This window comes from Hibiscus syriacus, unplaced genomic scaffold (assembly GCF_006381635.1).
Source record: "Hibiscus syriacus cultivar Baekdansim isolate YM2019G1 unplaced genomic scaffold, ASM638163v2 tig00110195_pilon, whole genome shotgun sequence".
Classification (NCBI taxonomy): Eukaryota; Viridiplantae; Streptophyta; class Magnoliopsida; order Malvales; family Malvaceae; genus Hibiscus; species Hibiscus syriacus.
The window spans coordinates 64,918-79,404 of NW_024062621.1; the positions used below are offsets into that span (position 1 = coordinate 64,918).

The 14,487-nt window shown below is 33.6% G+C and overlaps 1 pseudogene; it reads left to right on the forward strand.

Moving 5' to 3' along the window:
• The first annotated feature begins 12,493 nt into the window (after positions 1-12,493).
• On the forward strand, positions 12,494-14,157 carry LOC120218117 (annotated as a pseudogene).
• Positions 14,158-14,487: the final 330 nt, after the last annotated feature.

Sequence of the window (14,487 nt, forward strand, 5' to 3'; positions counted from 1 at the left end):
AAGGGTCCCTAACATCACCCAACTGAGAAAAACCCACCTTCCTTTTATCTCCCTTTTTAGTCACTTATATCGGAGAAAATAGAAACAAACACTTAAATGAACTTGCCTGTTTTATATTTCAAAATATATTTTCAACTTAAGAAAATTTGATGGAAATCAACACGATTTTCAAAATATATTTTCAACAAGTACCAAAGTCTCTTAGTTTTCTTTTTTCGGTAGTTATAAACGGTTGTACGAATCAATAAGCTATTTAAGTGGTTAAAGTGATGGTTATTATTTCTAGAAGTTTCAAATTTGAGCATCAGAGACTGTCTGACTAACACGATCAATTCAACTGCCAATCAAATGCCTTACTTATTCCTCAACTATACTCTAGTCACGCACATCAGCAACTCGCAACGCATGGTTCGATTGATGGGTTGTCTTGTTGACTCCAAAACGTGTATAACTATCTATTGATGCATCAATAAGTGATAGATCCACTTTCATTGATATTTTATTCAATTAAATTGTTTTTTACTGAAAATCAATTCAAAATATAATAATTTGTCACTAAATTACTTAGACATGACCACCTAACATGTTGTACCATCTTTCTCAGTTGTAATATACATTTCATATTCCTAATTCATGTGGAAGTACTTGTGGGCTTTGAATGCCCGGCCCGGCCCGCTGGCACGGGAAATGAACCACGTCACCCGAACGTAATAATAGAGTCAGCGCAACAATCATTTCCTACGTGGCGGCCACCCAAGCCTAATCCTTTCTCATGATTTTACTCGAAAGCGAAGGCATCTCCTGCAACATGCGCACTCAGGCCTCAGCTCAACCCAACCAATAATTTCTTTTGTTCTCGACGAGTATTTAAGGGTATATTACAAATTTAATCATTTAGCTTTCTTATTACTCCTATTTTACTCATTGTACTTTAGAAAATTTCAATTTAACCACTCAATTTTAAACATTAAACTATTTTAGTCACCCTACCGTTTTCTCCCTAACCCTTTGATGACATGACATTTTTTATTCATTTTTAAACCTATTAATATTATTTTATATTGTTTTCGTTCTTCCCCACCTAGTGATCTTTTAGTTTTTATTTAGTGAAACTCCTTCCTCAAACCATCTGCAACTATGGGGAAGCTTACAAGGGTTTGCTACGTAGGTACGAGGGGTCATTAGCTTTGGATGGAGTAATGACATCACCCTTCTGTAAATTTCTTAGAATATTATAGAAGCAACTTTGGTTCAAATTTTTTACATTCGGATTTTACGTGTCCTTAGCTTCTCTTTCTTTCCAATGGCTTTCACAAAGGGTGGTGAAAACAAGTTTGAAATTAACTTGTCCACTACCTTAAACATGCTTGTATTGTATTGTATTGTATTGTATTGTGTCTAAGTCTTTTAGTAGTTTGTTTGATAATTGTTTCCTTCATCCTCAGGCCTAAAAATAGAAAAATGATCACAACCCAAAGTTGTGATAATTCATTACTGATGGACAAAATGAAATTATAAACTCATATAATTTTGTAACCATCCTTCAAAAGGAAAGGGAAAGTGGAAGAAAGATGACTAGAAAACATACAAAAATAAAGGTTTTAATTGATGGAAAAGAGAGATTGATTAATGTCTAGAATCCATACATTGATTCCAGCAACAGCAGAAGCAACTCCTTCTCCTTCCTTTTGTCACTCTTATATATGTATAAATCAGAAGACGTGTTTCTCGATATTTTTAGAGAGTGAAAAGAGATTCTAAAACTGGTTTCTTGTTCCTTTTGGTTCTTGTAGAAAGTTATGGTGTTTTTACAACTTCCTTTTGGTTCATGTTGATTGGTTTTTTCTTAGAGCTTTTTGACCGTTCTTGGACAATGGATTTTTTCACAGCTTCGTAAAGTGGTCGTGAAGTTAAAGGTTCTTGGTAAGAAATGAGTTAAAAGTGCATGTGTTCCATCGTATAGAGTTGCCGACGACACCACGTCTCCGTTGCTGCTACAGAGTTGCAAAAGCACTGATGATATAGTAGCCATACCTGGCTAGTTAACAGTGTCGTTATCCTCACTGATGATGCCTCGAACGTCAGTGTTGAAAACATAGATTTGTCGGCCAAGAAAATATCCTCCCATGCCGCTATTCTTCCATGAGAAAAAACCATTCATCTGGTTCCTGCCATAATTAGGAGTGCTAAAAAAGATTAATTAATGACTCAAATCACAAAAGCGAAATGATGAGTTGTTCGGTGGAGAAAGAACCATGCTGATATGGTGGGGTTGTACGATGGAGAAAGAGAGAAAGTGGATGGCCATGTTATAACGTCGTTACAAAGCTAACAGTAGAGTGATAAAAAAATTAATGTACAAAACTGAATGATTAAATTGAAACATTTTAAAGTATAGTGAATAAAATAAGAGTGAGAATAAAGTTCAGTAACTAATTTTGTAGTTTATCTAATATTCAATTATATATAGAACTATTTAATAAAGGATAAACAGCAAAAGTTTACCACTCGCTTTTGACTATATTTCCGTTTTTGTCACCAAACCCTAACAATTTCTAACTTGATCGCTTAACTTTAGCATTGCTTTGTTTTTGTCACTCTATTGTTGGTTATTTAATTTCATTATGAAATACATCTATCTTTCAAAAATTATGAAAGGTCTCCTAAACATTATTTTAAATTTATGAAAATATTTGTAACATCCTCAATACCGGGTTAGTGACCAAATTGTAAAGTTTTAGAATTTGGTGACTAAAGTATAAGAATGAAATAGTTCAATGATTATTGAATATATATGATGAAGGTTATTTTGTAATTATTAAAAGAAGCTAAGGGTTAAATGGTCATTTGATCAGAAAGATTTTTATCTTTCTTTTAAAAGGTAATATAAACGTGGGAAATGAGAAACATCCAGAGTTCTCTTCTCCTTTCTTCTTCTTCATACGTGGGAGAGCCAAGCTAAAGGTGAGTTTTCTTGTGGATCAAATTCTTGATGAATTTAAGGTTGCTTATTGATCCTTAGATAATAACTAAGCTTAAGGAAAGCTTAGATTATCTTAAAACTATAAGATGAGGAGTAGATGAAGAATTAAAGAAAGGAAGTAGAAAAGTGAAATATTGAAGTAGAGTTCATTTCTTAAATTGGAAGTTAAATTTGACTTGTCAATGGTTAAATTAAGAGATTTGGAGTAATAGAATTGGATTTAGAACATATAGAAAATTTGGTATGATTCTTGAATCTCATAAAGAAGATAGGATTTTGAGGTTAAAGATGATTTACATGGATATAAGTTGGTTCAAGTAATGGTAATTCAGTTTAATGTCAAAATAGGGGCTTAGAATAGAAGAATTAAGGGAAGAGTTGATGATTTACGTGCTAAAATGTCAGTTTTGGGCAATGTGCATCGATGCACATTCATTGTGCATCGATGATAAATACCATAAATTGTTTAAGGTGCATCGATGCACATGCAGTGCATCGATGCATGAATTTAAATAGAAAACATCGAATAGGATTTATGCATCGATGCATAAGGAGTGCATCGATGCATCCCCATTAAATACAAACATCGAATAGGATTTATGCATCGATGCATGGTGTAGTGCATCGATGCATACCTTCATTAAAAGATGAAATTGGCTTTTCTTTGAGACTAAGGAGTGATAGTTTCGAATATATCAATCAGTATACTGATAAGTATTAATGTATTATTATGTAGATATAGAATGAAAGCTTGTTCCGGAACAAACTAAGGATTAGGATTGATTCAAACAACGAGGCCCAGGTGAGTGCATATTCAATAGTATATGATGTGCGATGGGAATAAGACTTGCGATGAGTCTATTTCCTGAAGTGTTACACATGAATGCATGATTAAGGGCATGAATTGAATATGCATGTATGTATGCTTGATTATATGGATTGATCTGTTCTTTTATGTGTTAGGTGAGAAAGTATAAGTGATTACATAAGAAAGGTTATGAATTATATGAGATATAAACTATGTGATCATAGTAAAATATAATTATATTATTATATGATAAGTGAAATAAGCTAGATAATATTGATCTATAGGATGATGTGAGAACAGTACACTAACTAGGAGATTTGAACATAAATGATAATATGAACATATAAGATAAGCTAGATGGGAAAGATTCATATGTTTAAATAAAACTATAACACATGGGTTGTATGATAGAAATTTATGAAGCTATATGAGAAGATTATAAGAGTTATATGAAATTGAATTAAGTAAACATATTAGATTATATACATAAAGAAATAATAGAAGTGAGATGTGTTTATAAGTCTGACATAGATGAATATGAATATGAATTATAAGAGTGCTATATGATTTATATTAGGATAAATCTTGAGAATATATATATATATGTAGATATGAAATGAAATGAGTTATATGAATACATAATTATGTGATGAAATGGTGGATTACCTGAACATGTGAATATATATATATATATGTCTAAGAGAATGTATAAGATTAAGTTATAAGAAATGTGACTATAAGTATATGTGCTCTAAGTGATATGACTTATAGGTATTTCTATTATAATGTTACATGATATGTTATGTATGTTAAATGAATTATGTGATGGTATAAGAAATGATATGAAATATATATGTGAAAACAAGTATATGTTATGAGATAAGACCTATGACTATAAACTACGTGAAAGTGTTCTAGGTGTTTCTATATGTTATATGAAGTATATGATCTTATGTGAACAAGATATGATAAGTATGTTTACATGAATAAATGTGATTGGGTGAGAAATGATAGAAATTATACAAGAACATGAGATATGTGACATGTGAATTATATGGAAATGATCTACGTCTAAGTGAACTATGTGACTATGTGATAATATGAAAAGAAGCTATGTGATACGTGATATGTGAAAGTGAATTACATGTTTATGTGAATATTTGAAATGAAATAAATAATAATGCCCATGTTATGTGTCATGAGAGCTAGGGGTATAGTTGGCATGCCAAGATTCGAGGGTCTACGCGGTCCTTCGGGACATATGTATATTCTTTGGAACATTTATGAGGTCTTTGAGGCACATACTTGGTCCTTAGTATATGTATATGATTCTTAAGGAATAATATGTGGTCCTTAGGGACATTATTATATGGCACTACGGTGCAATTCTACGCGGTCCTTCGGGATATATATATATTCTGTGGAACATGTGTGAAGTCTTGTAAGACACATACTTGATCCCTAGTATATGTATATGATTCTTAAGGAATAATATGTGATCCTTATGGACATTATTATATGGCACTACGGTGCAATTCTACGCGGCACTTCGGTGCAATTATACGAGCTGTGGTGACAGCATTAGTGCACAACCTCTACAGACTCTCATATCGATAGTTCTCACATATGTACATGGGCTAATCCAGAGATATGAACAAATATATGTTAGTGGTATGATAAATGTTATAGAAATGTTATGATGTTGTGTGTGTATAGTGTTTGATTGAAAAGGTTAACCATAAAAGTATGTGATTACATGATAAACTGTTAATGATGAATTATGTGTATGTATGTATGTATTTACTGTAATTAATTTGATATGATTTTATATGATACAAAGAATGCATGGAATTGATATAACATGATAGAACAGAACATGCATGTATTGATATATGTTATAAAGTGCATTATAAGTTGTTATGCCTCACTAAGTCTTCGACTTAGCGTGTGATTGTTTCACACGTAGGTTTCGAGAAGAGTAAAGAGGAATGCGGAGCAAGACAGGTCAGTTCTCCTTACCAAATGTCAGATCAGAAAATATATGTACTGGTTATAGAGTGTAGTTGGCATGTAGTCTAAAGATATAAATTGTATGAACTCTGATATATTTTGTAAACGTTTTGAATAAGTTAAATGTTATCAAAGTTTTTAAATTACTCACTATTTTATACGAATAAATGTTTGAAAAGTCAATGTGACACTTCGGACTCGTATCCGGGTCGGATACGGGTTGGGGGTGTTACATTTAATGGTATCAGAGCTATGGTTTAGCCGATTCTCGGCATAAACCGAAGTCCAAAGTGTCATAAAAGGTGTACATGCCAACATAGATTGAAAAATTTCTGATCTGATAGTGTAAGGAATATGTTGTCTTGCTAATATAATAAGAATAATTTAATATAGTAGAAATCCGATCGTGATAATTTCGAAGTAAGTAAAAGGTGATATTCCTGATTGTGATAGCTATTCACCTGCCCTGTTCAGGCAGGATGAAGAGCGGACACCTCAGGAAATGCCTAGTAAGATCAAAAGTTGATTTCAGAAAGCTGAAATCATATCTGAATAATGATAGAAAGTTTTCATCGTTTGGAATCGGAAAAACGATATAGAGTAGTTTTGCTATTATGTGGATAAGATAGAATATGGTGAACAGGTGTCACCATAAGAATATTAAAAAGATCTAATGACGTGATGAGTACGTATAGAAGAACTCAAGGATAAGTGCATCAGTGACAAGCGTATAAGATATAAGTCAGAGCTTATGAGTTCGAAATGAAGGGATAACATTGTGTATAAGCCAGAGCGTTTATATGATAAGGGTTTGCAGTTAAGACGGAAAAGTTAGCGTTGGCTAACAAGAATATGCGATGGGAATGTACTGGAATTATAAGATTATAAGATATTGTCAGGATATGATAACCAGATCTGCAATGGATCTGGATATAGTTGCATATTTGGATCTGGATATAGTTGCATATTTGGATCATAGTAATGTGGTATAGTAAAGGAAAAGGAAGTAAGAATTTGTATATTTAAGTAAAGCTGAGGATTGATAAGAAGAGTTTGAGAATGTGTATATCGATGATCAGATTATAAGACACAGGAAGTCAGAATGTTGAGTTTGAGCAAAAGAAATTTCAGGATGTATGAGAATAGAGGTGAAATTGATAAGTTGAGTAAGCGAATTTTAAGATAATTTCGATTTGAAAGGATGTATGTGATTGGTTGATTAGGGTTTGTACCCTAGATTGAACATATGTTATTGACTAGCTGTCAGAGTAAAGGTGATAGAGTTATAAGATTGAAGGAAAAGATAAAGTTGAGTTAATTGATTATGATGTGAATTTGAATATGGTTGTATATTCTGAGCAGATAGCTATGATGTAGAAACAGAGATAAGTATTTGCATGGAACCTTCAGGAAGGAAAATACAAGTATAAGAAATGATAAAGAATGAAGTTATGTATAAGAAATGGGTTATTATAGTAATGAGGATGCAATGAAGATTGGTACATAAAGATGAGTATAAGTGATAAGACAAGAGTATGTGAATATGAAAGGAAATATGATTTATGTATAAGGAAGAAGGAATAAAGAAATGAAAGGGATTGATTTAAAGGATCAGATACGATAAATATGGGAGTACAGAGGACAATTTTGATATAGAAATAAGACAAGTGTGCAAGGTGATGTGAAAATATTGTTTGACTCCTTAAAGTATATGTTTTGGTCAAATGATGACGAAATACAAGTTTGGTATGGTTATAAGGTAATTAAAGAGTTATGAAGAAATAGATGGATTTATGATATAGAGTGATGAGATGGATGTACTGTCAACGTGATGAGTGACATTATATGGAATTTTAGAAAGGTCAAAGGAAAAATGCATAGTCGAATGAGAGAAAAGACAACAATGGATTGGTATTACTGGTTATTGTTTATATGATAAGCAACAGAGGATGAATGTATAAACGAAAAAGATAGTCGGAAAACTAAATGATTAAAAAGTAAGTTTATGTTGATGACAAGAAAGAATAAGTCAGGGAAGCAACATAAGAACATTAGAAGATATGTTCTTATTAAGATGTGCATTGAAAATTCGGGACGAATTTTCTTAAAAGAAGGGGAGATTTATAACATCCTCAATACCGGGTTAGTGACCAAATTGTAAAGTTTCAGAATTTGGTGACTAAAGTATAAGAATGAAATAGTTCAATGATTATTGAATATATATGATGAAGGTTATTTTGTAATTATTAAAAGAAGCTAAGGGTTAAATGGTCATTTGATCAGAAAGATTTTTATCTTTCTTTTAAAAGGTAATATAAACGTGGGAAATGAGAAACATCCAGAGTTCTCTTCTCCTTTCTTCTTCTTCATACGTGGGAGAGCCAAGCTAAAGGTGAGTTTTCTTGTGGATCAAATTCTTGATGAATTTAAGGTTGCTTATTGATCCTTAGATAATAACTAAGCTTAAGGAAAGCTTAGATTATCTTAAAACTATAAGATGAGGAGTAGATGAAGAATTAAAGAAAGGAATTAGAAAAGTGAAATCTTGAAGTAGAGTTCATTTCTTAAATTGGAAGTTAAATTTGACTTGTCAATGGTTAAATTAAGAGATTTGGAGTGATAGAATTGGATTTAGAACATATAGAAAATTTGGTATGATTCTTGAATCTCATAAAGAAGATAGGATTTTGAGGTTAAAGATGATTTACATGGATATAAGTTGGTTCAAGTAATGGTAATTGAGTTTAATGTCAAAATAGGGGCTTAGAATAGAAGAATTAAGGGAAGAGTTGATGATTTACGTGCTAAAATGTCAGTTCTGGGCAATGTGCATCGATGCACATTCATTGTGCACCGATGCATCGATGATAAATACCAGAAATTGTTTAAGGTGCATCGATGCACATGCAGTGCATCGATGCATGAATTTAAATAGAAAACATCGAATAGGATTTATGCATCGATGCATAAGGAGTGCATCGATGCATCCCCATTAAATACAAACATCAAATAGGATTTATGCATCGATGCATGGTGTAGTGCATCGATGCATACCTTCATTAAAAGATGAAATTGGCTTTTCTTTGAGACTAAGGAGTGATAGTTTCGAATATATCAATCAGTATAATGATAAGTATTAATGTATTATTATGTAGATATAGAATGAAAGCTTGTTCCGGAACAAACTAAGGATTAGGATTGATTCAAACAACGAGGCCCAGGTGAGTGCATATTCAATAATATATGATGTGCGATGGGAATAAGACTTGCGATGAGTCTATTTCCTGAAGTGTTACACATGAATGCATGATTAAGGGTATGAATTGAATATGCATGTATGTATGCTTGATTATATGGATTGATCTGTTCTTTTATGTGTTAGGTGAGAAAGTATAAGTGATTACATAAGAAAGGTTATGAATTATATGAGATATAAACTATGTGATCATAGTAAAATATAATTATATTATATGATAAGTGAAATAAGCTAGATAATATTGATCTATAGGATGATGTGAGAACAGTACACTAACTAGAGATTTGAACATAAATGATAATACGAACATATAAGATAAGCTAGATGGGAAAGATTCATATGTTTAAATAAAACTATAACACAGGGGTTGTATGATAGAAATTTATGAAGCTATATGAGAAGATTATAAGAGTTATATGAAATTGAATTAAGTAAACAGATTAGATTATATACATAAAGAAATAATAGAAGTGAGATGTGTTTATAAGTCTGACATAGATGAATATGAATATGAATTATAAGAGTGCTATATGATTTATATTAGGATAAATCTTGAGAATATATATATATAGGTAGATATGAAATGAAATGAGTTATATGAATACATAATTATGTGATGAAATGGTGGATTACCTGAACATGTGAATATATATATATATGTCTAAGAGAATGTATAAGATTAAGTTATAAGAAATGTGACTATAAGTATATGTGCTCTAAGTGATATGACTTATAGGTATTTCTATTATAATGTTACATGATATGTTATGTATGTTAAATGAATTATGTGATGGTATAAGAAATGATATGAAATATATGTGAAAACAAGTATATGTTATGAGATAAGACCTGTGACTATAAACTACGTGAAAGTGTTCTAGGTGTTTCTATATGTTATATGAAGTATATGATCTTATGTGAACAAGATATGATAAGTATGTTTACATGAATAAATGTGATTGGGTGAGAAATGATAGAAATTATACAAGAACATGAGATATGTGACATGTGAATTATATGGAAATGATCTACGTGTAAGTGAACTATGTGACTATGTGATAATATGAAAAGAAGCTATGTGATACGTGATATGTGAAAGTGAACTACATGTTTATGTGAATATTTGAAATGAAATAAATGATAATGCCCATGTTATGTGTCATGAGAGCTAGGGGTGTAGTTGGCATGCCAAGAGTCGAGGGTCTACGCGGTCCTTCAGGACATATGTATATTTTTTGGAACATTTATGAGGTCTTTGAGGCACATACTTGGTCCTTAGTATATGTATATGATTCTTAAGGAATAATATGTGGTCCTTAGTGACATTATTATATGGCACTACGGTGCAATTCTACGCGGTCCTTCGGGATATATATATATTCTGTGGAACATGTGTGAAGTCTTGTAAGACACATACTTGATCCCTAGTATATGTATATGATTCTTAAGGAATAATATGTGGTCCTTATGGACATTATTATATGGCACTACGGTGCAATTCTACGCGGCACTTCGGTGCAATTATACGAGATGTGGTGACATCATTAGTGCACAACCTCTATAGACTCACATATCGATAGTTCTCACATATGTACATGGGCTAATCCAGAGATATGAACAAATATATGTTAGTGGTATGATAAATGTTATAGAAATGTTATGATGTTGTGTGTGTATAGTGTTTGATTGAAAAGGTTAACCATAAAAGTATGTGATTACATGATAAACTGTTAATGATGAATTATGTGTATGTATGTATTTACTGTAATTAATTTGATATGATTTTATATGATACAAAGAATGCATGGAATTGGTATAACATGATAGAACAGAACATGCATGTATTGATATATGTTATAAAGTGCATTATAAGTTGTTATGCCTCACTAAGTCTTCGACTTAGCGTGTGATTGTTTCACACGTAGGTTTCGAGAAGAGTAAAGAGGAATGCGGAGCAAGACAGGTCAGTTCTCCTTACCAAATGTCAGATCAGAAAATATATGTACTGGTTATAGAGTGTAGTTGGCATGTAGTCTAAAGATATAAATTGTATGAACTCTGATATATTTTGTAAACGTTTTGAATAAGTTAAATGTTATCAAAGTTTTTAAATTACTCACTATTTTATACGAATAAATGTTTGAAAAGTCAATGTGACATTTCGGACTCGTATCCGGGTCGGATACGGGTTGGGAGTGTTACAATATTCTTGAAATTTTTTTCTCAAAAATTTAACCTGACAATTTTCAAATTCATTTTGACTTTTTAATATTGGATCATCTTTCCAATGGTAGAGAGGTAAAGAAGGAAGAGATGAATAGTATATCTTTGATTTTAGTGTGATTGGATGATGTGGTTGTAGATTATAGTTGTTTACCTCCGGGTTTTAGGTCGAAGTTTAGAGAGTTTTAAAGAAATTTTAGGAAAATCTAAACATATAAAGTGGTAGAAGACGATGAGACAAGTTTATCGATGTCTAAAGTGCTTAGAGAAGATACCAAAAAATGGCAGTGTCACAATGACGTTAGATGGAGATGCAACTCAAAAAAATAAGAAAAGAAATGAGGTGACTTCCACATCAGAAAAAAAAGAATGTCGCATCATCATATTGTTTTTGAGTTAATATCAAGTGATGGGAGTAATTCGGAGGAAGTTGTAGGGATGGCAGTATGAACCGAACCCGACGGGGAAATTCGAAATCCGGTTAAGTTCGGGTCGGGTTGAATGATATCGGGTCGGGTTCGGGGATTTTTTCAGGTCGGGTTCGGGGTAAGGTATCCCCGCTTGCCCCGAACCACCCCGATTATATATATATAATATTTTATATTTTTGTATATTAATTATATATATATATATATATTTTTATATTAATTATATATAAAATATTTTTGGGTTCGGGTATAATATTTCGGGTCGGGTTCGGGGACAGGGCAAAAAAAATCCCCGACGGGGTGCCCCGATAAAAAACCCGTCGGGGATCGGGTCGGGGATGGGGATTCATTTCGGGTTCGGGGATGGGGCGAGCAAAACCCGACCCGAACCCGACCTGTTGCCATTCCTAGGAAGTTGAGTGATCAAATTATTTTTAAAAAAGTTTAGTGACCAAACAATAAATTTGGTTAAAATTGAGTGATGAAAATAGTAGTTTACCCATTTTAATAAAAAAATAATTTGATGCAAAGACCCACTTCCAATATCTACTTGAGGGACTCCCACTGATTGCACTTAACAAATGGTTGCCCTACTACTCAATAATGCTGTTTCTTTACATTAGTTTTGGTGCTCATAAAAGACCTTCACATGGGACAGCCAGGCTGTGCACACCAACCCTCTGCTGCTTTACCCTTTTAGTTCCAAACATTTAATTACACAAAACCAAATCCTTCCCTTCCCACCTTAATTCCATCAATAACCCCACAAATCCATTTCTCTCATAAAATACATTATTCAAAGCTCTGCTCCTTTCTTTGGAACTTTCCTTCAAAACACACAAACATATGCCTACCTTTCCCCTCACTTCCTCTCACTTCAACCCCTATGAAGCTTCATCTTATTTCTAGTATTTTGATTTTGATTTTGGTCAGCCATGGAATCTGTGACTCAGCTATTCAACTTGGTCACAGGTTAGCCTTGCGGTTCCATTAGAATACAGTGATGGGTTCATTGGTAGAGCTTTTTTGATGGATTATGCTAACCAGGTCGAACCGAGTTTCCGAGTTGCATTGAGTGCCGAAGCTAATAAAGGGAGATATTCATGTTCTCTAGAGGTTTTTCTAGGTGATGTCAAGGTCTGGAATTCTGGTCATTACTCCAAGTTCTACACATTTGATGTATGCGTCCTTGAGCTTACTCAAGATGGAGATTTACAGCTCAAGGGTCCCAAAGATCGAGTTGGATGGCGTACCGGAACTTCCGGACAAGGCGTCGAGGTAAAAGTACTTGCTTGACACATTGCTTCAAGTATACACGCATTGCTCAAAGTGATTTGTGTTTTTGTATTATGTTTGCAGAGATTGCAGATACTTAGGACTGGTAATCTTGTGCTTGTGGATGTTTTGAACCAGATAAAATGGCAGAGTTTCAATTTCCCTACTGATGTAATGCTATGGGGACAGAGACTAGATGTGTCCACTTGGTTAACTTCGTTCCCAAGGAACTCGACTTGGTTCTACACGTTCGAAATCGGACAGGACAGGGTTGCTCTTTATCTCAATTTGGGTAAGTCGAAGTACTCTTACTGGGAATTTATGCCTTCCAAGAACCGAAACATCACGTTTGTTCAATTGGGTTCTAAAGGGTTAGAGTTATTCAATGATAAACATAAAAAATCGCGCAGATCGCTTCGTGGAAGGTTCAGCCGATGAGGTTTCTAGCACTCGGAAATAGGACCGGAAACTTAGGACTTTACTTTTACTCACCAACCACACAAAACTTTGAAGCCTCATTCCAAGCTCTCAACTCCACTTGTGACCTTCCTTTAGCTTGTAAGCCTTATGGCATATGTACATTCTCCAAAGCTTGTTCGTGCATACACCTTTTGACGAAAGAAAATGAAATGGTCTCCGATTGTAATAACGAGGGGATCCCTAGCCATTTCTGCGGCGGAACACAAGCCGAGATGCTCGAATTGAACGGTGTCATTAGTGTACTCAAAGATGCCCCCCAAAAGGTTAATGTTACCAAGACAATATGTGCAAATTTGTGCTTGATTGATTGTAAATGTGTTGCTGCATTACATTCGTACAGAAACTATGAGGACTCGAGCTTCGAAGAATGCTCCCTTTACGGGCTCGTTGCAGGCATCAAACAGGTCGAAAGAGGATCTGGGTCGAGTTATATGGTTAAGGTTCGGAAAGGGAGCCGATACCATCAAAGCAGGCCTAGTGTTAAGAAATGGGTGTTGATTGTGGTGGGAGTGGTGGATGGTTTGATTATCATATTGGTTCTTGGTGGCCTTGCTTACTATTTCATTCATAAAAGAAGAAACAACTCATCAGGTACTGACAATAATACTCGACAAAATGTGATTGATTGATTCCCCCCCCCCAAATAAATTTCCCGTTGACAGTTTCCAGGGCTAAAATCGTTTATGGACTCCTTGAAAACACAATACCGTCATTGGGAATTCCACCGGCTATCTGACAAAACACATTTCCAATACTTTCTTCCTGGGTAATCCTTCAATACCATAGTGTAATTCTTTTTGCCGTTAACAAAGACAAGCAAACACAAATTCTGTTGTTTTGCGCCTATGCTAGATGGATTTGGATATAAAGAGTATGTTTGTGATCGAGTATTGTTCGATTTGTTGTAAGTTTTTTACGGATACAGTTGAAGTAATCGTGTCGGGATATATGTGTCGAAGCATTATAGAGTTTTTGCATGTACAGAAAGAGTGTGCATTGCTAGTAAATTATACATTATCACAGA